This window comes from Triticum aestivum, unplaced genomic scaffold, assembly GCF_018294505.1.
Source record: "Triticum aestivum cultivar Chinese Spring unplaced genomic scaffold, IWGSC CS RefSeq v2.1 scaffold4B_scf_1981, whole genome shotgun sequence".
NCBI lineage: Eukaryota > Viridiplantae > Streptophyta > Magnoliopsida > Poales > Poaceae > Triticum > Triticum aestivum.
The window spans coordinates 1,113,001-1,137,810 of record NW_025225098.1 but is presented as its reverse complement, the minus strand read 5'-3'; the positions used below and the strand labels follow the sequence as shown (position 1 = coordinate 1,137,810).

The 24,810-nt window shown below is 52.8% G+C and overlaps 1 pseudogene; it reads left to right on the top strand.

The window, feature by feature from the left end:
- Positions 1-1,780: 1,780 nt before the first annotated feature.
- The window catches only part of LOC123172054 (uncharacterized), a 37,534-nt pseudogene continuing 14,504 nt past the window's right edge, over positions 1,781-24,810 (top strand).

The following is a 24,810-nucleotide window of genomic DNA, read 5'->3' as shown; positions in this document are numbered from 1 at the left end:
GCCGTGCCTTGTTATCCCAAAATGTTAATGTGCGCGAAAACACCCTCCTCATCTGAAATCGGTCCCGCAGCCCAGACACGTGAAATCACCCTTCTACCCCTCAGCTGGAAATGCCGCCTCGACATCGCGTGGTCAAAACCGGTGGGGATACATTCATAACTTACCCCACATTTAGGACAAGTGCGTCCCTAAGCCATGGCTCCCCATACCTTCCCCGTCGTTACCCCATTGGTACACCGAAGCCGCCAAAACCCATGAAACCCCATGCTCCTCCGTCGGCATCTCGTTTGCCGCCTAGCCAGAGCTTCTTCCCCGATGACGTCGTCCACAGCAATAGCTCGACGTCCATCATCCACTGCACCGGATAAGGATCCCTTGTCGATATCATTGCCCCACCGGAACCGCATCACCGTCACCAATTCCTATGATGAAGCCGAGGCCCACTCGGTGCCACCAAGGAGGTTCTGCACTCGCTGTTGTATTTTATATTTAATTCGATCTCACGATGTCAGTATAAAAAACCCCGGGTCTATTGCCCAGAGCATGCACATGCCAAAAGGAGTAAGGTTGAACATCGAAGATAAGGCCAAGCTAAAGAGATCAACTCTTTGAGAAATCAGAGGCCACATCTAGAAGATCAAGTCAAGTCAAAGGAGCAAGACACCACTAAAGGAAAGCCTCCCTTGCCGGGCAGGCGAACCTGATGCAGTCGAGGTGACTCCAAGAGTAAGCATCAAGACCGTCCTGGTAGGCCCGCTGTCGGTGTCAAAACCGGCGGATCTCGGGTAGGGGGTCCCGAACTGTGCATCTAGGCGGATGGTAACAGGAGACAAGGGACACGGTGTTTTTACCCAGGTTCGGGCCCTCTCGATGGAGGTAAAACCCTACTCCTGCTTGATTAATATTGATGATATGGGTAGTACAAGAGTTGATCTACCACGAGATAAGAGAGGCTAAACCCTAGAAGCTAGCCTATGGTATGATTGTTGTTCGTCCTACGGACTAAAACTCTCCGGTTTATATAGACACCGGAGAGGGCTAGGGTTACATAGAGTCGGTTACAATGGGAGGAGATCTTCATATCGAATCGCCAAGCTTGCCTTCCACGCCAAGGAAAGTCCTATCCGGACACGGGATGAAGTCTTTAATCTTGTATCTTCATAGTCCGGGAGTCCGGCCAAAGGTCATAGTCCGGCCATCCGGACACCCCCTAATCCAGGACTCACTCAGTAGCCCCTGAACCAGGCTTCAATGACGACGAGTCCGGCACGCAAATTGTCTTCAGCATTGCAAGGCGGGTTCCTCCTCCGAATACTTCATAGAAGGTGTTGAACACAAGGATAGTGTCCGGCTCTGCAAAATAAGTTCCACATACCACTGTAGAGAGAATAATATCTGCACAAATCTAATCTGCTGAAGTATTTCGCAGCATGACATCACGCCACGGCCAAGCCTTTATTCGAATCGTTTTTATGTCCAACCTCAGCGTGTTTAGCGAGGCAGTTTCTTTGGTACGTCTTGTCAAAGCAGAGTTCGTGTCCCCTTATTCCGGGATCCTTATCAATACGGACGTGGGTAATCCAACCGTGCCATTGATTACGGCGCTTGGGAGATAAGCGAGTTTTATCAGGCTGGTGGGGACACATAGTTTCATCCGTCCATATAAGGGGATAAGGATCCACCTTTTTACCTACACCTTCTTCCTCCTTTGCTTATCCATTTCCACGTACTCGAACTCCAGCGCCCATGTCCACACATCCCTCCTAAACCTTCTCCAGCCATGTCCGGAGCGGGAGGCAAGTGGATGGTCTCCTCCGTAACGGAGGAACAAGTCAAAAAGCTGTGGAAGGCCGGATACTTGTCCAGCGACATCGCGCATCGGCTCCCCGACAAGGGGCAGCTTCTCCCCACCCCCAGGCCCCATGAGAGGGTGGTGTTCCTCACCCACTTCCTCCGTGGACTAGGTTTTCCACTTCACCCATTTGTCCGGGGGCTCATGTTCTACTATGGCCTAGATTTCCATGATCTGGCCCCGAACTTCATCCTCAACATCTCGGCGTTCATCATCGTGTGCGAGGCCTTCCTCTGCATCCAGCCCCACTTCGGCTTATGGTTGAAGACTTTTAATGTCAAGCCGAAGGTAGTGGCCGGACGCCAAGCAGAGTGCGGAGGTGCCATGGTGGGCCGTATGGCCAACGTCCTATGGCTCGAGGGCTCCTTTGTGGAAACAATAAAGGGGTGGCAGTCGGGGTGGTTCTACATCACTGAGCCGCGTGACCCCAAATGGGCGGCGGCCCCTGAATTCTGATCTGGTTTCCCCACACGGCTCACCTCCTGGAAAGAGACATGCCTAACATGGGGAGATTCGGAAGAGCTGACCGGACTTCAAGCCTGCGTCGAAAAGCTGGTGAACAAGAATCTCAAGCTCGTCAACATAGTCCAGGTCATGCTCATCCGCCGGATCGTCCCATGCCAACAACGGGCCTTCAAATTGTGGGAGTTTGATCCGGCACAGCACCAAACCTTCAGAAAGTTCTTCGACACTATGTACGAAGATGCCTGGAAGGTGCTGTTCAAGGGCGCCGAGGCCCCCGCATCCGCTACTGAAGACCGCGGATTCAGCTCGCGGCGTCAGGCCAGCGAGGTAAGCTTTTCTACCCTTTACGGGACTCTTGTTTTTCATAGTATGACTCTATGTGGGATCTAAACTCCCTTACCTTTGACAGGACTAGCTGAAGAAGTCCGAGCAGGTTAACTGTCCGGCTCCCTTACCAGAAGACCCAGCGGGCGCCCGATTGACGGGGCTGCTGGTTCCGGCACCTCACGTGGTGCCGGATAAGAAGGCCAAGAAGAAGGCCACGGGAACTCAAAAGAGTTCCCGGCGCCTGGTGGTGTCGGATTCCTCGCCTGACAACCCCGAAGCACCCTCCGCCTCTGAGGACGAGGAGGAAGAAGAAGCCTCTCCCCCTCCATCGGGGGGAGGAAAGAAAAGGAAGGCCGCCCCAACTGGGGAGGCCGGAGGATCCAAGAAGGGAAAGACCCTTCTACCAGACTACGCCTCCGATGCCAAAGATGGCGGGGAGGAATGGCCATCCAGGGTCAAGCCCCTAGCAAAATCATAAGTATCCGGATACCCGAATAACTTATGGCGCTCCTCTATTATTCGGTATTTTTTGACGCCAAGTTCAATCATGCAGTCCGCCCAAGGCTCACCTCGGTGATTCGTCGAGCGGCTCCCTGGATTCATCGGATGTTAATAGTGCTTCACTTCGGACGGCCTCCACCCTGCTCCCTGCGGATGACGCCGAGGTGGAGTCCCAAAAGGGACTAAACCAGGAGGAGGTGGTCCTGGAGGCGCCGCAAGGCGATCTCCCGGATTCCAGGCTCAAAGGGGGTAAAGCCCCAGAGGTGGCTAAGTCCGGCCCTGGGCCGGACACTGCTCCGGAACCTTCAGTGGTTTCCGAGTCCGGCGGGCGGCGCCTTCGTAAGAAAGGCAAGCCTACGATGCCGGCGACCTCCGTCCAACCGGAGGCACCGGACAATTTGCTGGAGGTGCTTAACGGCGCCTCCATCGACGAGGAACACCGCACTGTTATGAGTGAGGTGATTCAGAAGGTTCAGTCCGCCAAGAGCGGACTGACAGAAGCTTGTACGAGCATGTTAACAGGCTTTGAGGTATGTATTCAAAACATATAAAAATGTTACCACATAGACAGTAGCCCCTGATGCTCAGTGTGGTGTTCGGAAAGAAAAGCCGGACTAAGGATCTAAAAAAAAGATATACATAGGAGTCTAACATAAATATGTAAATATGCGAATGCAGGCTGCGCTGCTAAGCTCTGCCGCACTGACTGCAGAGGTCGACGTATTGAAGCAGAACCTCGAGCGGTCCGAGAACAAGCTCGGCCGTGCCAAGAAGCAGCTCGAGGAAAAGGAAGGTAAGTAATACCTTATTAAAGTAAGACCTTATACAAAGGATTTGGTTGCAAAAAATGACAGGAATAACGTGGGTATTGCAGGGGCCACGACCGAGCTGGCGACCCTGAAGGAAGCGGTGTCCAAGGCCGAAAACAGTGCGGCCTTGGAGCGCACCGAGCGAGAGAAGCAGGAGGCGCGGGTGGCGGAGGTGCGGCAAGAGCTCCAGGCTCTCGCGGAGAAACATGACAGTTTGGAGCGTGACTCGGAGGCTCGAGAGTCCGAGCTCGCCGTGGCTCTTGAGAGTGCCAAAACCGCTAAGGCCGAAGCCCAGAAGGCCCTCCAGGAGATCGAGGTGATAAAGAAGATAGCGGCGGGTAAGGCATTCTTTATGCAAAGCAAGCATATAAAAGTGAATTATCTGTTACTTACCCGAATCCGGAGCTCTCGAAGAGCGTTCACCGATCTGCCCCGTAGTGTGTCTGAATGCTGCCGCATTCTACCGACCTGAGGAGGGGAGCTCGATGGAACAGGTGTTCTGGTCTCAATATGCCGAGGCCGGTCATCCGGTGCCCCTGAGCGACCAGCTGAAGCAGTTGGTCGAGCTCCACAAGGCGGCAGAACAGGCCATGAAGGGCCTCATAGTTCGGCTGTGGCCTAGAGAAGCCATGCCTGGGAGCTACTTTGGTCTGGTGCGGCGGCTGGTGGACGCCTGTCCATGGATTGAACTCATCAAGCGCTCCGTCTGTATTGAAGGTGCCCGTCGGGCCCTTGCCCGTGCTAAAGTGCACTGGGGCAGGATGGACGCCGAGAAGCTTGTGACGGACGCGCCACCGCCGGGCAAGGAGTATCGCAAGCCCGAGATGTATTATGAGGGTGTCCTGAAGGGTGCCCGCCTTATAGCGGGTGAATGCTCCAAAGATGTAATTTTTGAGTAGACTCGCATCTGTTATCCTGTACGCTGAAAATGTTGTTCATATGCGCTAAGCAACGCTTTGTTAATTTAAAATATTACTTTCTGTGTGGCCGTTTATCAAATCTGAGAGATGCAAGTCGTCGGCTTCTACCCCCATGCCACGAGTGCTGGGGTGTTCGGGATAAACCTGAGCGCTCTTGTTCCCATTCTTGGGTACATCTAGGGAGGCGCTCAGCACAACGAACAAGGCCATCAGACTTATAATTCTTTATCACTCTCACTTAGCCATAGAATTCTATAATTTTAAATTTTGGCGAAGCCCCTAGTATTCGGAAGACCGAGTTCGGGGCGCTATCCACGCCTAGGCCAGATAAATCCGGCTCCTCGCTCTAAGCGGCATTAGTCTTTAGGGACTCGAAAAACCTCGTGAACAGCGACCGATCTCTCGCACTATCATGACAGTCAGTTTTAGCTTTCTCTACTGAGGTGTTAACCCAGCTCAACTGGGGCACAACCGCAGTAGTTCTCCCAGCGCTACCTTAGCCAAAATTGCGGAAAGTAAGGTACCAAAACATGGTAGCCGGGCAAACCCAACTATTGACCCAAGACATGATTCGGAGCCGATGCATATAGTGCTATAAGTTCGGGGTGCCATACTCATGAAATTGTTCGGTCTTCTCACACCGTGTTATGGGGTGCTTAAGCCCCTGGTGTATTGGCCGTACCAATGTGTACGGTTGCATAATGTCATGACTGAACATATTTGTATAAAAATAGATGAATACAATAATAGATAAGAGCTATGTATTGCTTATTAAAAAGGGCTGCTATGAAAGCAGAACGATACAAATAGTGCGATAAGCAAGGGATGGGATTATTTGACATGTCCCCCTCCAGGGGCAAGCTGCGAAACTTTAAGTAAAACAGGTATTTAGCTCGTTATGGAGACCACCTGGACATTTGACGTGGCTTGTTCTCTCCCTGGCTGTTGCGTTGTGTGTTCGGCGAGTGTATTGCAAGGCCCGTGACTCCAAGGTGCCGGACTCCGTTCTGGACTCCGAATCTTCCGCACCCCTTCCGATCGAACCCGATTGGGCTCCCATCATGGAATTCACCACCGCGGACGTCTTTCAGCACTCGCCCTTTGGTGATATCCTGAATTCACTGAAGTCTCTCTCTTTGTCAGGAGAGCCCTGGCCGGATTACTGTCAGCATGGTTGGGATGTGGACGACGAAGAAATTCGAGGCCCACCCACCACCCACCTCGTAGCCACTGTCGATGATTTAACCGACATGCTCGACTTTGACTTCGAAGACATCGACTGTATGGACGCCGATGAAGGAGATGACCAAGAACCAGCACCTATAGGGAACTGGAAAGCCACCTCGTCATATGCCATATACATGGTGGACACCCCCAAAGCAAGGGATGGCAAGGGAAAAACGGAGGATCACCCCTCCAAGAAGCAACCCAAGCGCCGATGTCAGCGGCGCCGCTCTAAGTCCCGCCAAAGCAAAAATGGCGATTCCGACACCGGAGATAACAACACGCCGGACAGTGCCGAAGATAACCCCCTCCAGCAGGATTCAGTGCAGGAGGACGAAGGAGCCAGCCCTCATGAGAGAGCGGCCGACAGAGAGGTTCAGGACGACAACTATATGCCTCCCTCCGAAGACGAGGCAAGCCTCGACGACGACGAATTCGTCGTGCTAGAGGATCCCGTCGAACAAGAGCGTTTCAAACGCAGGCTTATGGCCACGGCAAGCAGCCTCAAGAAAAAATAGCAGCATCTTAGAGCTGACCAAGACTTGCTAGCCGACAGATGGACCGAAGTCCTGGCGGCCGAAGAGTATAAACTCGAACGCCCCTCCAAGAGCTACCCAAAGCGCAGGCTGCTACCCCAACTTGAGGAGGAAGCAACTAAACCTACATCACCAGCGTACGATGCGCCCGATCAGCCACCCCGTGGCCGCGATAGAGAGGCCTTCTGGCCCTCGACCCAAGCCGCACCCCGGCACCGCTCAAAACATACCAGAGTACGGGGAGACACAATAGACCTGCGAGACATATTGGAGAATAAGGCAAGGCAAACAAGATCGATCTACGGTTCGCATGGGCGCCCCGCTTCACGTGACGCTAGCCGTCACGCTGGACATGATAAGTACAGCCAGGCCTAATACAGCAGACCAAGCTCATCCGAGCTGCGTCGTGATATAGCCCAGTACAGGGGCACCGCACACCTACTATGCTTCATAGACGAAGTAATGGATCATCAAATCCTCGAGGGATTTAAACCCGTAAACATCGAATCATACGATGGCACAACAGATCCTGCGGTATGGATCGAGGATTACCTCCTTCATATCCACATGGCCCGTGGTGATGATCTACATGCCATCAAATACCTCCCGCTCAAGCTGAAAGGACTGGCTCGACATTGGCTTAACAGCCTGCCAGTAGAGTCAATTAGTTGTTGGGAGGACCTGGAATCCGTATTCCTTGAAAACTTCCAGGGCACTTATGTGCGACCACCAAACGCCGATGACCTAAGACACATAATCCAGCAGCCAGAGGAATCGGCGAGACAATTCTGGACACGGTTCCTAACCAAGAAAAATCAAATAGTCGACTGTCCGGACGCCGAGGCCCTTGCAGCCTTCAGGCACAACATCTGAGACGAATGGCTTGGCCGGCACCTAGGACAGGAAAAGCCGAAATCTATGGCATCCCTCACGACACTCATGACCCGCTTTTGTGCGGGAGAAGACAGCTGGCTAGCTCGTAGCAATAACATAACCAAGAGCCCTGGCAATTCGGATACCAAGGACAACAACGACAGGTCATGTCGCAACAAGCATAAGCGCCACATTAACGGCGACAATACTGAAGATACAACAGTCAATGCCGGATTCAGAGGATCTAAACCCGGTCAGCGGAAGAAGCCATTCAAAAGAAACCCTCCGGGCCCATCCAGCTTAGACCGGATACTCGATCGCTCGTGCCAGATACACGGCACCCCCGAACAGCCAGCCAACCACACCAACAGGGATTGTTGGATGTTCAAGCAGGCAGGCAAGGTAAGTGCCGAAACCAGAGACAAGGGGCTGCATAGCGATGATGAGGAGGATCCCCGACCGCCGAACAACAGAGGACAGAAGGGATTCCCCCCGCAAGTTCAGACGGTGAACATGATATACGCAACCCACATCCCCAAAAGGGAGCGGAAGCGTGCTCTCAAGGACGTCTATGCGTTGGAGCCAGTCGCCCCAAAGTTCAACCCATGGTCCTCCTGCCCGATCACTTTTGATCGAAGGGACCACCACACTAGCATCTGTCATGGCGGATTCGCCACATTGGTCCTAGACCCAATTATCGATGGATTTCACCACACCAGAGTCCTAATGGAAGGCAGCAGCAGCCTAAACCTGCTTTATCAGGATACAGTACAAAAAATGGGCATCGATCCTTCAGGGATTAAACCCACAAAGACAACCTTCAAAGGCGTCATACCAGGTGTAGAAGCCATCTGTACAGGCTCGGTTACACTTGAAGTCGTCTTCGGATCCCCGGATAATTTCCGAAGCAAAGAGTTAATCTTCGACATAGTCCCATTCTGCAGTGGCTATCACGCCCTGTTCGGACGAACCGCATTTGCAAAATTCAATGCGGTGCCGCACTACGCATCTCTCAAGCTCAAGATGCCATTACCTCGCGGAGTCATCACGGTAAATGGAAACACCGAACGCTCTCTCCGAACGGAGGACCACACGGCAGCCCTGGCGGCAGAAGTACAGAGTAGCCTCTCAAGGCAATTCTCCAATCCAGGTGTCAAACGTCTGGACAACATCAAGCAAGCTCGAAGTAACCTACAAGAAATCGGGCTGGCACGTTCCGAGCAAGCATAGCAGTGCGGCCCCAACCCTAGCCCTCGTCAAATGGTGATATCGGTACCACGCGTACATAATTACGCCTTAGAGATACCATGGTCATAAGGTGAGGGGCCCAACTACGGCACGCCCAGAATGCGGCTCAACCGCACTAAGGGGCTCCCTATTCCGTCGTCTCCTTATTACACACTTTCAGGACCCAACTATTCGGAAGGCCTGTCCGGCAATACACTCGCCGAACACACGATGCAACAGCCAGGGAGAGAACTAGCCGCGTCAAATGTCCAGGTGGTCTCTATAATGAGCTTAATACCTGTTTTACTTAAAATCCCGCAGCTTGCCCCTGGAGGGGAACATGTCAAATAATCCCATCTCTTGCTTATCGCACTACTTGTATCGTTCTGCTTTCGTAGCAGCCCTTTTTTAATAAACAATACATAGCTCTTATCTATTATTGTACTCATTTATTTTTTATATATAAAAATATGTTCAGTCATGACATTCTGCAACCATACACTTTGGTACAGCCAATACACCAGGGGCTTAAGCACCCATAACATGGTGTGAGAAGACAGAATACTCTCATGAGTGCGGCACCCCGAACTTATAGCACTATATGCATCGGCTGCGAATCATATCTTTGGTCAATAGTTGGGTTTGCCCAGCTCCCATGTTTTGGTATCTTACGTTCCGCAATGTTGGCTAAGGTAGCGCTGGGAGAACTATTGCGATTGTGCCCCAGTTGAGCCGGGTTAACACCTCAGTAGAGAAAGCTAAAACTGACCGTCATGATAGTGCGAGTGACCGATCGCTGTTCGCGAGGTTTTTCGAGTACTTAAAGACTTATGCCATTTAGAGCGAGGAACCGGACTTATCCGACCTAGGTGTGGAGAGCGCCCCGAACTCGGTCGTCCGAATACTAGGGGCTTCCCCGAAATTTAAAATTATAGAATTGTATGGCTAAGTGAGAGTGATAAAGCATTATAAGTCCGATGGCCTAGTTCGTTGTGCTGAGCGCCTCCCTAGATGGACCCAAGAATGGAACAAGAGCGCTCAGGTTTATCCCGAACACCCCAGCACTCGTGGCATGGGGGCGAAGCCGACGACTTGCATCTCTCAGATTTGATAAACGGCTGCACAGAAGGAAATATTTTAAATTAACAAGCGTTGCTTAACGCACATGAACAAAGTTTTCAGCGTACAGGATAACAAATGCGAGTCTACTCAAAAATTACAACTTTGGAGCATTCGTTCGCTATACGGCGAGCACCCTTCAGGACGCCCTTATAATACATCTCGGGCTTGCGATACTCCTTGCCCGGCGGTGGCGCGTCCGTCAAAAGCTTCTCAGCGTCCAACTTGCCCTAGTGCACTTTAGCACGGGCAAGGGCCCGACGGGCACCTTCGGTACAGACAGAGCGCTTGACGACCTCAATCCACGGACACGCATCCACCAGCCGCTGCACCAGACCGAAGTAGCTCCCAGGCATGGCTTCTCCAGGCCACAGCCGAGCTATGAGGCCCTTCATGGCCTGTTCGGCCACCTTGTGGAGCTCGACCAGCTGCTTCAGCTGGTCGCTCAGGGGCACCGGATGTTCGGCCTCAGCATACTGAGACCAAAACACCTTTTCTGTCGAGCTCCCCTCTTCGGCTCGGTAGTATGCGGCGGCATCAGACACACTACGGGGCAGATCGGCAAACGCTCCTGGAGAGCTCCGGATTCGGGTAAGTAGCAGATAATTAACTTTTATATTCCTGCTTTGCATAAAGAATGCCTTACCTGCTGCTATATTCTTCATTGCCTCGATCTCCTGGAGGGCCTTCTGGGCTTTGGCCTTAGCGGTCTTGGCACTCTGAAGAGCCAAGGCGAGCTCGGACTCTCGAGTTTTCGATTCATGCTCCAAACCCTCGTGTTTTTCCACGAGAGCCTGGAGCTCTTGCCGCACCTCCGCCACCTGCGCCTCCTGCTTCTCTCGCTCGGTTCTCTCCAAGGCCACACTATTTTCAGCCTTGGAGACCGCCTCCTTCAGGGTCGCCACCTCGGCTGTGGCCCCTGTAGCATCTACATTGGTCCTGTCATTATTTGCAACCAAGTATTTCTATATACATTTACATGTGGTATTACCTACCCTCCTTGTCCTCGAGCTGCTTCTTGGCACGGCCGAGCTCATTCTCAGACCGCTCGAGGTTCTCCTTCAAGGCATTGACCTCCGCAGTCAGTGCGGCAGAGGTCAGCAGCACAGTCTGCATTCCCATATTGACATATTTTTATTAGACTCCTGCGTATATATTTTTAGATCCTCAGCTCGGCTTTTCTTTCCGAACACCGAACTGAGCATCAGGGGCTACTGTCTATGCGGTAATTTTTTTTGTATGTTTTTAACACATACCTCAAAACCTGTTAACAGGCTTGTACAGGCTTCTGTCAGCCCGCTCTTGGCAGACTGAACCTTCTGAATCACAACACTCATAACAGTGTGGTGTCCCTCGTCGATGGAGGTGCCGTTAAGCACCTCCAGCAAATTGTCTGGCGCCTCCGGATGGACGGAGGTCGCCGACGTCGTAGGATTGCCCTTCTTATGAAGGCACCGCATGTCGGACTCTGGAACCATTGATGGTTCCGGAGAAGTGTCCGACCCGGGGCCGGACTTGGATCCCTCCAGGGCTTTACCCCCTTTGGGCCTGGAGTCCGGGAGGTCACCTGGCGGCGCCTCCAGGACCACCTCCTCCTGGTTTACTCCCTTTCAGGACTCCACCTCGGCGTCGTTCGTAGGGAGAGGGGAGGAGGCCGTCAGAAGTGAAGCGCTATTCACATCTGACGAATCCAAGGAGGCGCTCGTCAAATCGTCAAGCTGAGCCTTGGGCGGACTGCATGATCAAATACGGCGTCAGAAAATGCCAAATAATGGAGGGCCGTCATAAGTTATTCAGATAGCTGGACACTTACGATCTTGCCAGGGGCTTGACCCTGGACGGCCATTCCTCCCCACCGCCTTCGGCACCGGAGGCGTAGTCCGGCAGAAGGGTTTTCCCGTTCTTGGACCCTCCGGCCTCCCCAATTGGGGCGGCCTTTCTTTTCTTTCCTCCCCCCGTCAGAAGGGGAGAGGCTTATTCTTCTTCCTCCTCCTCATCTTCAGAGGCGGAGGGTGCTTCGGGGTTGTTGCGCGATGAACCCGACACCCCCAGGCGCCGGGAGCTCTTGCGAGTCTCCTTGGCCTTCTTCTTGGCCTTCTTCTCCGGCACCACGTGAGGTGTCGGAACCAGCAGCCCTGTCAAATGGGCGTCCGCTGGGTATTCTGGCAAGGGATCCGAACAGATCATCTGCCCGGACGTCTTCAGCCAGTCCTGTTAAAGGAAAGGGAGGTTAGACCCCACATAGAATCAGACTATGAAAGATAAAGGTCCCGTAAAGGGTAGAGTAGCTTACCTTGCTGGCCTGGCACCGCAAGCTGAATCCGCGATCTTCAGTAGCGGATGCGGGTGCCTCAGCGCCCTTAAACAGCACCTTCCAGGCATCTTCGTACAAAGTGTCGAAAAGCTTGCTCAAGGTTTGGTGCTGTGCCGGATCAAACTCCCACAAGTTGAAGGCCCGTTGTTGGCATGGGAGGATCCGGCGGATGAGCATGACCTGGACTACGTTGACAAGCTTGAGATTCTTGTTCACCAGCTTTTTGACGCAGGTTTGAAGTCCGGTCAGCTCCTCCGAATCCCCCCACGTTAAGCCCGTATCTTTCTAGGAAGTGAGCCGTGTGGGGAAGCCAGATCGAAATTCGGGGGCCTCCGCCCATTTGGGATCGCACGGCTCGGTGATGTAGAACCACCCCGATTTCCATCCCTTTATTGTCTCCACGAAGGAGCTCTCGAGCCATAGGATGTTGGCCATCCGGCCCACCATGGCACCTCCGCACTCCACTTGGTGCCCACCCACTACCTTCGGCTTGACATTAAAAGTCTTCAGCCATAAGCCGAAGTGGGGCTGGATACAGAGGAAGGCCTCGCACACGATGATAAATGCCGAGATGTTGAGGATGAAGTTCGGGGCCAGATCATGGAAGTCCAGGCCGCAGTAGAACATGAGCCCCCGGACGAATGGGTGAAGAGGAAAACCCAGTCCGCGGAGGAAATGTGGGAGAAATACAACCCTCTCATGGGTCCTAGGGGTGGGGATGAGTTGCCCCTCATCTCGAAGCCGGTGCGCGATGTCGTCAGACAAGTATCCGGCCTTCCTCAGCTTTTTGATTTGACCCTCCGTAATGGAGGAAGCCATCCATCTACCTCCCGCTCCGGACATGATTGGAGAAGGTTGAGGTGGGAAGTGCGGGCTTGGGCATTGGAGCTCGAGCGCGCAGGGACGAATAAGCAAAGGAGGGAGAAGGCGTGAATGGAAAGGGCGGATTCTTATCCCCTTATATGGGCGGCCGAAAACTACGAGCCCCCACCAGCCTAATAAAACTCGCTTATCTCCCAAGCGCCGCGGTTAATGGCGTGGTTGGGTTACCCACGCCCGTATTGATGAGAATCCCAGAATAAGGGGACACGATCTCCACTTTGACAAGACGTGTCAAGGAAACCGCCTTGCTAAACGCGCTGAGGTGGAACGATATAATGAATAATAGCCTAGCTGTGGCGTGATGTCACGTTGCGTAATACGTCAGCAGATCTGATTGGTGCAAATATTATTCTCTCTACGGTGGAATGTGGAACTTATTTTGCAGAGCCAGACACTATCCTGGTGTTCAACATCTTCTATGAAGTATTCATCGGAGGAACCCGCCTTGCAATGCCGAAGACAACTTGCGCGCCGGACTCATCGTCATTGAAGCCTGGTTCAGGGGCTAGTGAGGGAGTCCTGGATTAGGGGGTATCCGGATGGCCGGACTATGACCTTCGGCCGGACTCCCGGACTATGAAGATACAAGATTGAAGACTCTGTCCCGTGTCCGGATGGTTCTTTCCTTGGCGTGGAAGGCAATCTTGACGATACGATATGAAGATCTCCTCCCATTGTAACCGACTCTATGTAACCCTAGCCCTCTCCGGTGTCTATATAAACCGGAGAGTTTTAGTCCGTAGGACGAACAACAATCATACCATAGGCTAGCTTCTAGGGTTTAGCCTCTCTGATCTCGTGGTAGATCCACTCTTATACTACCCATATCATCAATATTAATCAAGCAGGAGTAGGGTTTTACCTCCATCGAGAGGGCCCGAACCTGGGTAAAAACAATGTGTCCCTTGTCTCCTGTTACCATCCGCCTAGACGCACAGTTCGGGACCCCCTACCTGAGATCCACTGGTTTTGACACCGACAGCCACCCTCAGAAGGAGGTGACCAAGGCGTCCCGGCAGGACCTGCCGGGACTCTCGGAGACCAAATTACTTCACCAACTACACCAGTTCGACCCACGTCGGTGATCAGTGCGGTGTCAAACCGCAGAGTGATTGAGTGGAAACCATTCGCCATATGGCGGCCACTTCCTACCAAGGAAACCCACAAATGACACCCGTCAAATGACGTGTCAAGCAAGCATGTGTGGAACTGGTGAATTAGCCCAGCAAGCCTTGCCGGGCAACCAACAAAGTGACACTAAGCGGTGATTAAATGCCCACTATCAGCCTACAGAGTTAGGTATGATAGCAGTGTCTAATGACTAAATTGCAACTGTGGTGACCCCTTAACCTATAAAAGGAGGCCCATGGCAACCATAGAAGGGGTTGGCGAGGTTGGAAAGCTAGACCACTCGCTCCCCCGTACGCGCGTAGTCGCCATTGCCCCGTGGCGACACTTGCCGGGCAAGTGTACTACGCACCACCACCACCTTTCCACCATCAATCCACCAAAGCAGGATTAGGGTTTTATACCTCACGGTGGCCCAAACCTGGGTAAAACTGCCCGTGCGATCTCTGCCGCCCTGCCCCGCGTTGGTATGCTCTTTGTGCAACGCAACCCCCCCCCCCATGCTGAACCAGCAAGGGGCCGTCCAGGTCCGATAGGTAGCCATGTTTTCCCGCAACATCTTTGGCGCGTCAGGTAGGGGGATCGCTTGCGCGAACCTGAAGATGTAAGCAGCGTGTCATCTTCATCGCCATCCGCATCTTCGATGGCGCCATCGACCATGGCGCCCAAGAAGAAATCAGCTTCTTCGTCTCATCCATCAACCTTGAAGGCTCCGCTACTCGCGGTCCCCAATGCTGCGGGGAGCACGGAGACGCGCGAGGCCGCGGACACTGTTGTATGTGGTCGGAGAAGGTGGTACCACCACCATTCTCCCTGCGGCCAAAGCAAGAGCAGGAGATACCAAATGAGGACAACATCAACAACACCTTGATGGTCGCACTCCGCCCGCCGACAGGCACATCCACAACGATAGCGCTTAGTCTGGGATGAGCCACCGCCTCTGACCCTCCCTGCCGCGGGCGTGACCACTGTGCATGCGCTTTCCCCAGGGTGGGTTGTACAAGCTAATGCACCCAACAGAGCTGATGGCCCTCGAGCGCCTCCGCCTCCCTACCCAGCTACCCAGGTGGTTGCACCTCAACGGAGGGGGCGCAGTGCTAACGCCGCTGTCTCCATCAGGTGCCGAGCGACGGCGCGATTGACTTCATCATCATCTATGCCGAGCATGGCCTCGGAGGCCATGGCGCGGGCTCAGCTACTGCTGACGTTTCCACTAGCAACCGAGTAGATGGACGAATAGCGTGCCACCATCCAAAGTATGCTCGGTTTCGCCAAAGCTGAGGGCTCATGACGAGCCACCCCGCTGCAGCCTTCCCAAGCAATGGCAACGGCCCATGCTACTGCCGACACGGGTACGACGAAATCAAGACCCAATGACGTTTGGATGGCCTCTTCTAACCCTCGAGCGCGTCCAGGCCGACGGCAAACCCCGGAAGATAGGTGATGGGAAGATTTGTGCGTCATCGAGCAACGCCACGACAACCTCCTCCGAACCGATGAGCGCGACGGCCCTCACATCGACGAGCCCACTCTCAGTGTTGTCGGGCCCCTGCCCTTCAAGGTTGGCTGCCCTGCCTTCACCCATGAGCTGCGGCAAGTCTATTGGTCGTCCGTTCGCACAACCAGAGATACCTGAGAAGTACGATGGGAGGCTGAACCCGGCAGAGTTCCTGAGCATCTACACCATCGCTGTTCAGGCTGCCAGGGGAAGAGATGATAAGGTGTTCGCTAACTACTTCCCGTTGTCCCTCAAGTCCAATGTGAGGTATTGGCTAATGCACCTGCTGGCGAACTCTATTTTGTCATAGGCAGACATGTGCCACGAGTTCATCAGCGGTTTCACCGGTGGCCACCAGGAGCTGGGCCATCCAAGTGATCTGTAGCTTCTACAACAGAAGGAAGGAGAAACCCTCCGTAAGAATTTACAGAGAATCAGCAAAGTTCATAGAAATATTCCAAATATCCATCCGGCAGCCGTGATAGCTGCCCTCCAGTCCTATGTGTGCAACCGCCAGATCCGTTCTAAGATGAACGTGCGGTTGCACAAGACTATGAAGCAGCTGTACACCCTAGTGTATAAGTGTTCTTGGATGGAGGAAGGGAGGAAGATTGCATTGAAGTTGATTCGGAGGATGACGATGAATCCACCAGTCAGAAGAATGCTAAGAAGCATAGTAAGAAGCGGAGGGATAATGCAGTGTTGACTGTTGAAGGGTCACGCACCCAAAGTAGATGCAAGATCGCCAAGATGAGGCCCCTCTCAAAGAGGTCGTCATGTGTGCTGATTGCCGGGAAGCTGCAGCTGCAGAGAAGGCTGGGAAGGGCGATGGGCCATACTGAAAGATCCATTGGACCAAAGGCCATGACCTCCAGGAGTGCTATCAGGTTGAGCAGTTGGTCAAGACACAGAGAGCAGAATATGAGAAGCGTGATAAAGAGAAGGGTCAGAATGTCGCTGGTGGTAAGGGCCTAGGTGAAGGAGCAAATCGCCCCATCAAGCCCTTTCAAAATAAAGGAAACCTGCCAGAGACCAGGAGAAGGAAGTTTGTGGTGATTAGAGTGATAAGGGGATGAAGAAGCAACTAGTGAGCAGGAGTTTCAGAAGCCCACGGACGCCCTGTGTGTTGATGGGGGTGCATCTTTTCACGCCTGCCATTGCGAACTCAAGCGGTGGGAATGAGAAGTCAATGCCGTGGAGCCAGCGCCAGAGGCCCGGAAGCCACTCAAATGGTTCCGTACACCCATCATCTTTGACGAAGAGGACTATCCTAGCCGTACCACTGTGGTAGGTTGCTTGCCTTTGTTGGTTTCTCCAACAATTCGCAACCTCAAGGTCACAAAGATGTTGGTGGATGGTGGGGCCGGACTGAATCTGATTTCTCCAGCAGTAATTAGTAAGCTTCAGATAGCAGAGGAAGAACTAGAGGTTACATGCATGTTTCAAGGAGTCAACCCTAGCAGGGGTCATCCTAAAGGGAAGATTACGTTGCCAGTAACATTTGGGGGAGAGCTTAATTACCGGACTGAGAAGATTATGTTTGACGTAGTTGATCTCCCCCTACCGTACAAAGGGATCCTTGGACGCCTAGCCTTGGCTATATTCATGGCGGCATCCCACTATGCCTACAACACCCTGAAGATGCCTGGACCACTGGGAGTCCACACCATCCCATCAGATGAGAAAGATGCTATCATTTGTGTGGACAAGATGTACCGGGACACGGTCGCATCAGAGGTAGCGATGACTGCAGTTCCCTCCCATGAAAACAAAGGAAAGAAACATGATTGTAGGACCTCCAGCAAAGAGTCCGGGAAGAGTGCCCCCTCCGAGTGCACGACATCCGTTGATGACGTGCCGGAGTGTTCCAACAGTAAGAGATCCAAGGTTGCTGCTCCACAAGTGAAAAAGGTCTCAGCAGGGCTGGCTGGCGTTGATGGTACTTTCACCATCAGTGCCACCCTGGATGAAAAATAGGAATGCACGCTTGTTTTCTTCCTGCGAGCAAATATCGATGTGTTTGCTTGGAAACCATCTGATATCCCCGGTGTTCCCAGTGAGGTAATAGAGCACCACCTTTATGTTTGCCCACATGCCAGACCTGTTAAGCAAAAAGTTCGGAAGCAGGCCTTGGAGGGGTAGCAGTTTATTGCAGAAGAGATCAAGAAGCTTGAGGCAACTGGTTTGGTTAGGGGAGTGCTACATCCCACTTGGCTGGCAAACCCAGTGGTGGTCCGTAAGGCAAATGGGAAGTGGAGGTTGTGCATTGACTTCACAGATCTCAACAAGGATTGCCCGAAGGACCCGTTTCCCTTGTCACGTATTGATTAGATAGTGGATTCCATTTCAGGTTGTGATTTGCTCTCATTTCTGGATGCCTATTCTAGATACCACAAGATCTTCATGTCCAAAGAAGACAAAGAGAAGATGTCATTCATCTCACCATGTGGTACGTACTGCTTTGTCATCGTGCCATTCAGATGAAAGAGTGTCGGATCCACCTTTGCAAGGGCAGTACATATTGGTTTTGAACCTCAGGTGCACAGAAACATTGAGGCTTATATGGATGACATTTTGGTCAAAACTAATACAGAGCAACTCTCATTCAGGATTTGGAGGAGACGTTTGCAAATCTACTCAAGATCAACTTGAAGCTAAACCCAGAGAAGTGTGTGTTTGGCGTCCCCTCTAGAAAGTTGCATGGATACTTTCTATCCCATAGGGGGATCGAAGCAAATAACGACAAGATCAAGGCCATTGACCAGATCCAAGTGCCAAGGACAGTCAAAGATGTGAGTCGCCTGACGTGATGTGTTTTTGCGCTCAACAGATTCATCTCCAAGTCTATCGAGCGTGCCCTGCCATTCTTCATGATTTTGAAGAAGGCAAGTCCCATGAAGTGGACCCCTGAAGCAGACGCAGCTTTGCAAGAATTGAAAACCTACATGTCCTCTGTGCCTACCTTGGTTGCACCCAAACCCAAGGAGTCATTGTTGCTATACTTTGCGGCAACCAACCAAGTGGTTAGTGCAGCCTTGGTAGCGTAGCGAGAAGTGCATGAAAAAGAGAGTGAGCAAGGGCCGGCAGGGCCAGATAAGGATCAGAATAGCTTCAAGCACAACAATGATGACAACCCCAAGGACGTGTCAAGGAAGAAAGTGGTGCAATGCCCACTGTACTTCGTCAGCTCCCTGTTACAGGGGGCTAGGTCGAGAAACTCAGGCGTGCAAAAGGTGATCTTTGACCTCATCATGGCCTCAAGGAAACTGCGCCACTACTTCCAAGCCCATGAGATCATGGTTGTTACTCGTTTCCCGTTGCAACGGATACTCCGAAACCTAGAGGCTACCGGCAGAACAGTGGAGTGGACTTTGGAGCTATCCAGCTTTTGTCTGAGGTTTGAGAGCACATCAACTGTCCAGAGAAAGATGTTGGCAGAGTTTATTGCAGAATGGATGCCAACCCCTGATGACGAAATGACGGAGACAATTATCCCCGGCAAGGAATCCCCCCAGGAATGGATTATGTATTTTGATGGTGCCTTTTCCCTGCAAGGTGCAGGGGCTGGCGTGCTTCTCGTTGCCACCTCCGGGGAGCACTTGAAGTACATCGTCCAGATGCATTTTGCACGGGAAGAAGCAACCAACAATACAGCAGAATACGAAGGGCTCCTTGTCAGACTCAGAATTGCAGCAGAATTGGGAATTAAGAAGCTGATCATTCGAGGAGATTCACAACTGGTGGTGAGGCAAGTTAACAAGGATTGTCAAAGTCCATTGATGGAAGCATATGTCGAGGAAGTGAGAAGATTGGAGGAGCACTTTGACAGATAACAAACAGAGCACGTACCCCCGTGCGAAAAACAGCATAGTTGATCATATGTTAAAGTGTGCTGCACAGAAGCTTCTTGTGGAACCATGGACTTTTGTTCTCCGTCTTACTCAGCCCTCCGTATCCCCAGCGACAATGGCCAGGAAGAGGAGAAAGTTGGACACCGGAAAGCCTCTCCTGGTAGAGCCGTCCGCTCTCGGCAGAGACCTGCCGGAAACAACTCCTCGCAGCCTGTCGGACTGCCCCCTCTAGCCGGGTCCATGAACCCCCCTGTATGAGGCTGGTGCTCCCGCAGCAGAGGAGGTTCTGTGAGTCCTTGTTGCCGAGCCACAGGATCCAACTTGGGAAAGGCCCATTATCCACTTTCTCCAAACCAAAGAGCTTCCTGGCGATCAAGACGAAGCTGAAAGAGTAGCCCGGAGGGCCAGTATGTATCAGTTTGTCGATGACACTCTATACAGAAGGAGTCCCAATGGTGTGAAATTGAAGTGTGTTTGTCGGGAAGAAGGAAAGGAACTGCTGGCTGAGATACACAAAGCATTAGTTGGGAAAGCATTCTGGCAAGGATTCTATTGGCCCACAGACCTCCAAGATGTGGTCGAGATAGTCACTATGTGTGAAGTCTGTTAGTTCCATTCCAAGAAAACCCACCTTCCTGCCCAAGCGCTTCAGACAATCCCTCTATCATAGCCATTTTCAGTTTGGGGGCTCGATATCCTCGGCCCTTCCCCCAAGAAATCGGGGTCTTTGAATTCTGGTTCGTTGCCATTGACATGTTTACAAAGTGGCCGGAAGTGAGTGCCGTGAGAAAGGTGATTGCTCAGTCAGCTATCAAGTTCTTGAAAGATCTGGTTTGTTGTTTTGGAGTTCCGACAAGGATCATCACCAACAACGGCACCCAATTCATGAGCCGCGCCTTCATGCAATATGTTCATGCCCTCGGATGCAAGATCTCATTCGCCTCTGTGGCACATCCCCGGAGCAATGCACAAGTTGAGAGCGTGAATGCTGAAGTGCTACATGGACTCAAGACAAGAACCTTTGATACGAAGCCCGGCAGGCAGTGGATCGAGGAGCTGCCGGTGGTTCTCTGGTCCCTCAAAACGACACAAAACCGAGCTAACGGGCATACTCCCTTCTCCCTGGTCTATGGGGCAGAAGCAGTTGTCCCCACATAACTCATTTATGGGTCGCCTTGAGTACTTGCTTACGATGAAATCATGCAAGATCACCACCGACGTGACGACGTTGTGCTACTCGAGGAGAACCGTCTTCGGGCTTCTACGCGTGCTGCACGCTATCAGCAAGCCCTGTGTCGCTATCATAGCCGCATGGTTCATTTCCGGTGTTTTGGGGTAGGTGACCTTGTCCTTAGGTGTGTCCAGTCCGCCAAGGGTACACACAAGTTGTCACCGAAGTGGGAAGGCCCTTACCGGGTAGTACGAGTCATCAGACCCAGCGCAGTCCATTTGGAGATCAGAGATGGAACTCTGTTGCAAAACTCATGGAATATTGAGCATCTCTGCAAAATTCTACTCGTAAGGCACGAGGCTACCGGGCCCTGCCCAGTAACCACCCATTTGTACAGGCCTTGCCTCAGTTGCATGTAACCCCTTGTATAAAGCTGGGGCGATGACTCCGTGCAAGAGAAAATAAAGAAGCGCTGTATGAGGGCCCCCAACCTAGATTGCATGCATGCATGAGCATTCCAGATCACTGCGTAAGCATTTTTCATGAGCATATGCATATAGATATGATCACATCCTACATTCATTCTCATCTGCATGAAGCTATAGGTTCTTGCTATGGACTTGGCTTCGATAAGGAGTTGAGAAGATTGCACGACAATGCGATCCCGACAAGCCAAATAGATAGGTTCTACCTCTTGTCCATTCATGTTCTATAAGTTGTAACTTGTGCATTTAGGAAACATCGCCAATCCTTCTATACTTAGGTGCTCCCGTTCCTAACATGAACGCTGCTTCGGTCAGGGTGGTCATAGTTGCCTTTGATAAAAGGAAGTTAGCGGGGCGCTGGCTCCTCAGTCTCTAACCCGGTAGATGAGGTTCTCCGGCAGACAAAAAGGGGACCGGCAGGATATCCTGCCGGGACAAACTTGTTTATTTACACTAAAGAGGTACCTCACCTCTACATGGACATATACATGCGCGAGTCCTCGGCAAGGTTCATCTTTTTCATTAACATGCTGATACAAGTACTAGAATTGTAGAACACAAGCATGGACATGAGAGATTACATTATTTGAATTAAAATTTAGCAAGTGCCTACAAGTTTAAGATTGAAAAAAGATAAGTGCTCTGTAAACCCCTCTTCCTGTCTCTCTTGTCCCAGGTAGTGCGGCGGGAAGAGAAGAATACGGGCGACGCACCGGCGCAACGCCTCCCCATCCTCGTCAGGAGATGAGGGGCACAGCTTGACAAGACCGGGAGTGGCAAGGTTGCGAAGAAGGAAGGTTTGCGGAGCACCTCGATGGCCCCTGGTCACTGCTCCTGGGATCCGAAAGGGGAGCTCTAGCATAGGCACCGACAGAGGAAGACACCGGGGCCCAGCCAGAAGCCCCCTGGGGGAAATCGAAGCGCCAAGAGGACAAGCCCTTTCCTAGCAACCGCAAGAAACGGTGATGACGGCACCGGGAAAAGGGGAAAAGCCAGACAGACGGGCAGCAGGTTGCAAGTATCAGACAAACGCGTCGATGCGGACGTGCTCCTACTAGATGGCCTGCCTCCCGTCTTCTCCTTCTCCCCTGGCTTCGCTTTCGTCAACGCCATTCCAAGGGAGGACCAAGGCTCCGATCTGGCACCCCCTCCGGAGAGACAAAGAACAGCCAAGGGGCGAGAGGCACGCCGCTCCCCTCCTTGGCGGGCAGGAAGGCGCGCTCCTCTTCAACATCACCTCCAGCTCCAAGGAGAGGGGTTGTACTGGGATTTCCAATGATCCCGAGCCCCTACTTTGGACTTGGACCAAGCTCAGTCTCCGAGCGCTAACACCTTTGCTCGGCATCATCAACCCAAAGCTAGATCCTGGAGGCCAGCCCCAAGCTCCACCTTCCGGCATATTCAAGATGGAGCAAGACAGAAGAGGAGGAGGATGCAATTGGATGCCTCCGCTCCTCCCCCGCTCTTCCTTTTATAGGCGAATGGGATACTGGGGGGTGGATCCGCAACGGGCAACCACTGCCCTCCTCCACCAGTTCAACGACGTCGGGCCCTCGCCATTATGCTCTCCTGCGCCGCGCACCTCTGTTACCTACCCCGCGTGATGCATGCGGCATACGTGGCTAAGGATAAGGGCGTGGCGGGAAGAGTGAATTGGCAGTTTCTACCCCGTTCGTTAAATTCATTAACGGGCCATTACTGGATTGGCCCCACCACTATTGGCTTTGCACGACGCACGGGGAAACCGGAAACTGGCCCGAAATCAAGACTAATGAAGAAGCAAAGAAGATCTCGAGGGGACCAGCCTCTTCAGCAACACTGCCTGTGCACTTGTTAGGCCCTACTCCGATGATGCTCAACAGTGTGTTCAGGGCGGGCCCAGGGGCTTCTGTCGGTGCAACAGACCCAGGGCCTATTGACCTGACTGTGCACAGGTACAAGATCAGGATTGAAGCAATAGAATAGATGAACAAGAGACCAAGAGATTCAGAACACCAACCAGCAGATCAGAAGGATCCAAGACCAAGACAGAGGAGCCAGATATCATGAAGAGGGAAGCCTCCCTTGCCTGCCAGGAGAGCCCTAAAAGGGGCGAGGCCACCCCCAGAAGGAGGTGACCAAGGCGTCCCGATAGGGCCTGCTGGGACTCCACCTTGACCCACGACGGCGATCAGTGCAGTGTCAAACCGCAGAGTGATTAAGTGGCAACCATTCGCCACATGGCGGCTACTTCCTACCAAGGAAACCCACAGATGACACCTGTCAAATGATGTGTCAAGCAAGCAGGCATGGAGCTGGCGAATTAGCCTGACAAGCTTTGCTGGGCAACCAACAACGTGACACTAAGCAGCGCATTCAATGCGCACTATCAGCCTGCAGGGTTAGGTATGATAACACTGTTTGCTATCATATCAGTGTCTAATGACTAACTGCCACTGTGGTGACCGCTTAACCTATAAAAGGAGGCCCATGGCAACCATACAAGGGGTTGGCGAGGTTGGAAAGTTGGACCACTCGCTCCCCTGTACATGCGTAGTCCTTGTTGCCCCGTGGCAACCCTTCCCCGGCAAGTGTACTACGCACCACCACCACCTTTCCACCATCAATCCACCGAAGCAGGAGTAGGGTTTTACGCCTCACGGCGGCCCGAACCTGGGTAAAACTGCCTATGTGATCTCTGTTGTGCTGCCCCGCATTGGTCTGCTCTTTGTGCAACACGACTCCCCCTGCCGAAATAGCAAGGGGCCGTCCAGGTCCCATAGGTGGTCATGTTTCACGACGCCCAAGAAGAAGCCCGGTGCCGCAGCCCATCCAGCCACCTCAAAGGCTCAATCGCACGCAGCTGCCAACGTCGCGGGGGCTACAAGAATGCACGGGGATGTGGACGCCGCGGGGGACATGGTTGACGCAGGAGGCGCTGTCAGCACCACCCCTACGGCTGAAATGGGAGCCAGAGACACTAGACAAGGACAACAACAATAGCACCCCAATAGTATGCTCCACGAGGTACGGGTGGAGAGACAATTCCGTCTGCACCCCTTCGCCTAGCCAATGGGCACAGCCACAACAATGACACTCGCTCTACGGTGAATCACAACTCTTCGGTCGCTCCCGCCGCAGGCATGACGGCATGGCATGCACATCCCTTAGAGCAAGCTGGACTAGCCGCTGTGACCAACAAAGCCGCTGGTTCTCAAGCACCTCCACCTCGTCACCTTGCTATCCTGGTGACTGTCTCATAGCAATGAGAACATGGCATAGCCACTACCGGCACCATCTCGAGTCGGGTGATGTTACGATCTACATCATCATCCATGCCAAGCACAGCTTCGGAGGCCATGGAGCGGGATCAGCTATTGTTGAGGTTTAAACCGGCAGCCGATCAGATGGATGAGTGGAGAGCCACCATTCAAAATCTGGTTGGTTTCACTGAGGCGGGAGAATCACAGTGAGCTGGCCCGCCACGGCCTCCCCAGGTGACAACAACAACCCGTGCAGTTGGCCTCACCGAAGGGGCCACCTCCACGGTGCATTTCCCTCCGTAGTAGCCTGCGCAGGGGCCACGACCGGAGCCACAAAATCAAGAACACGACGATGTCTCGACGGCTTCGTCTGACTGTCGAGCGTC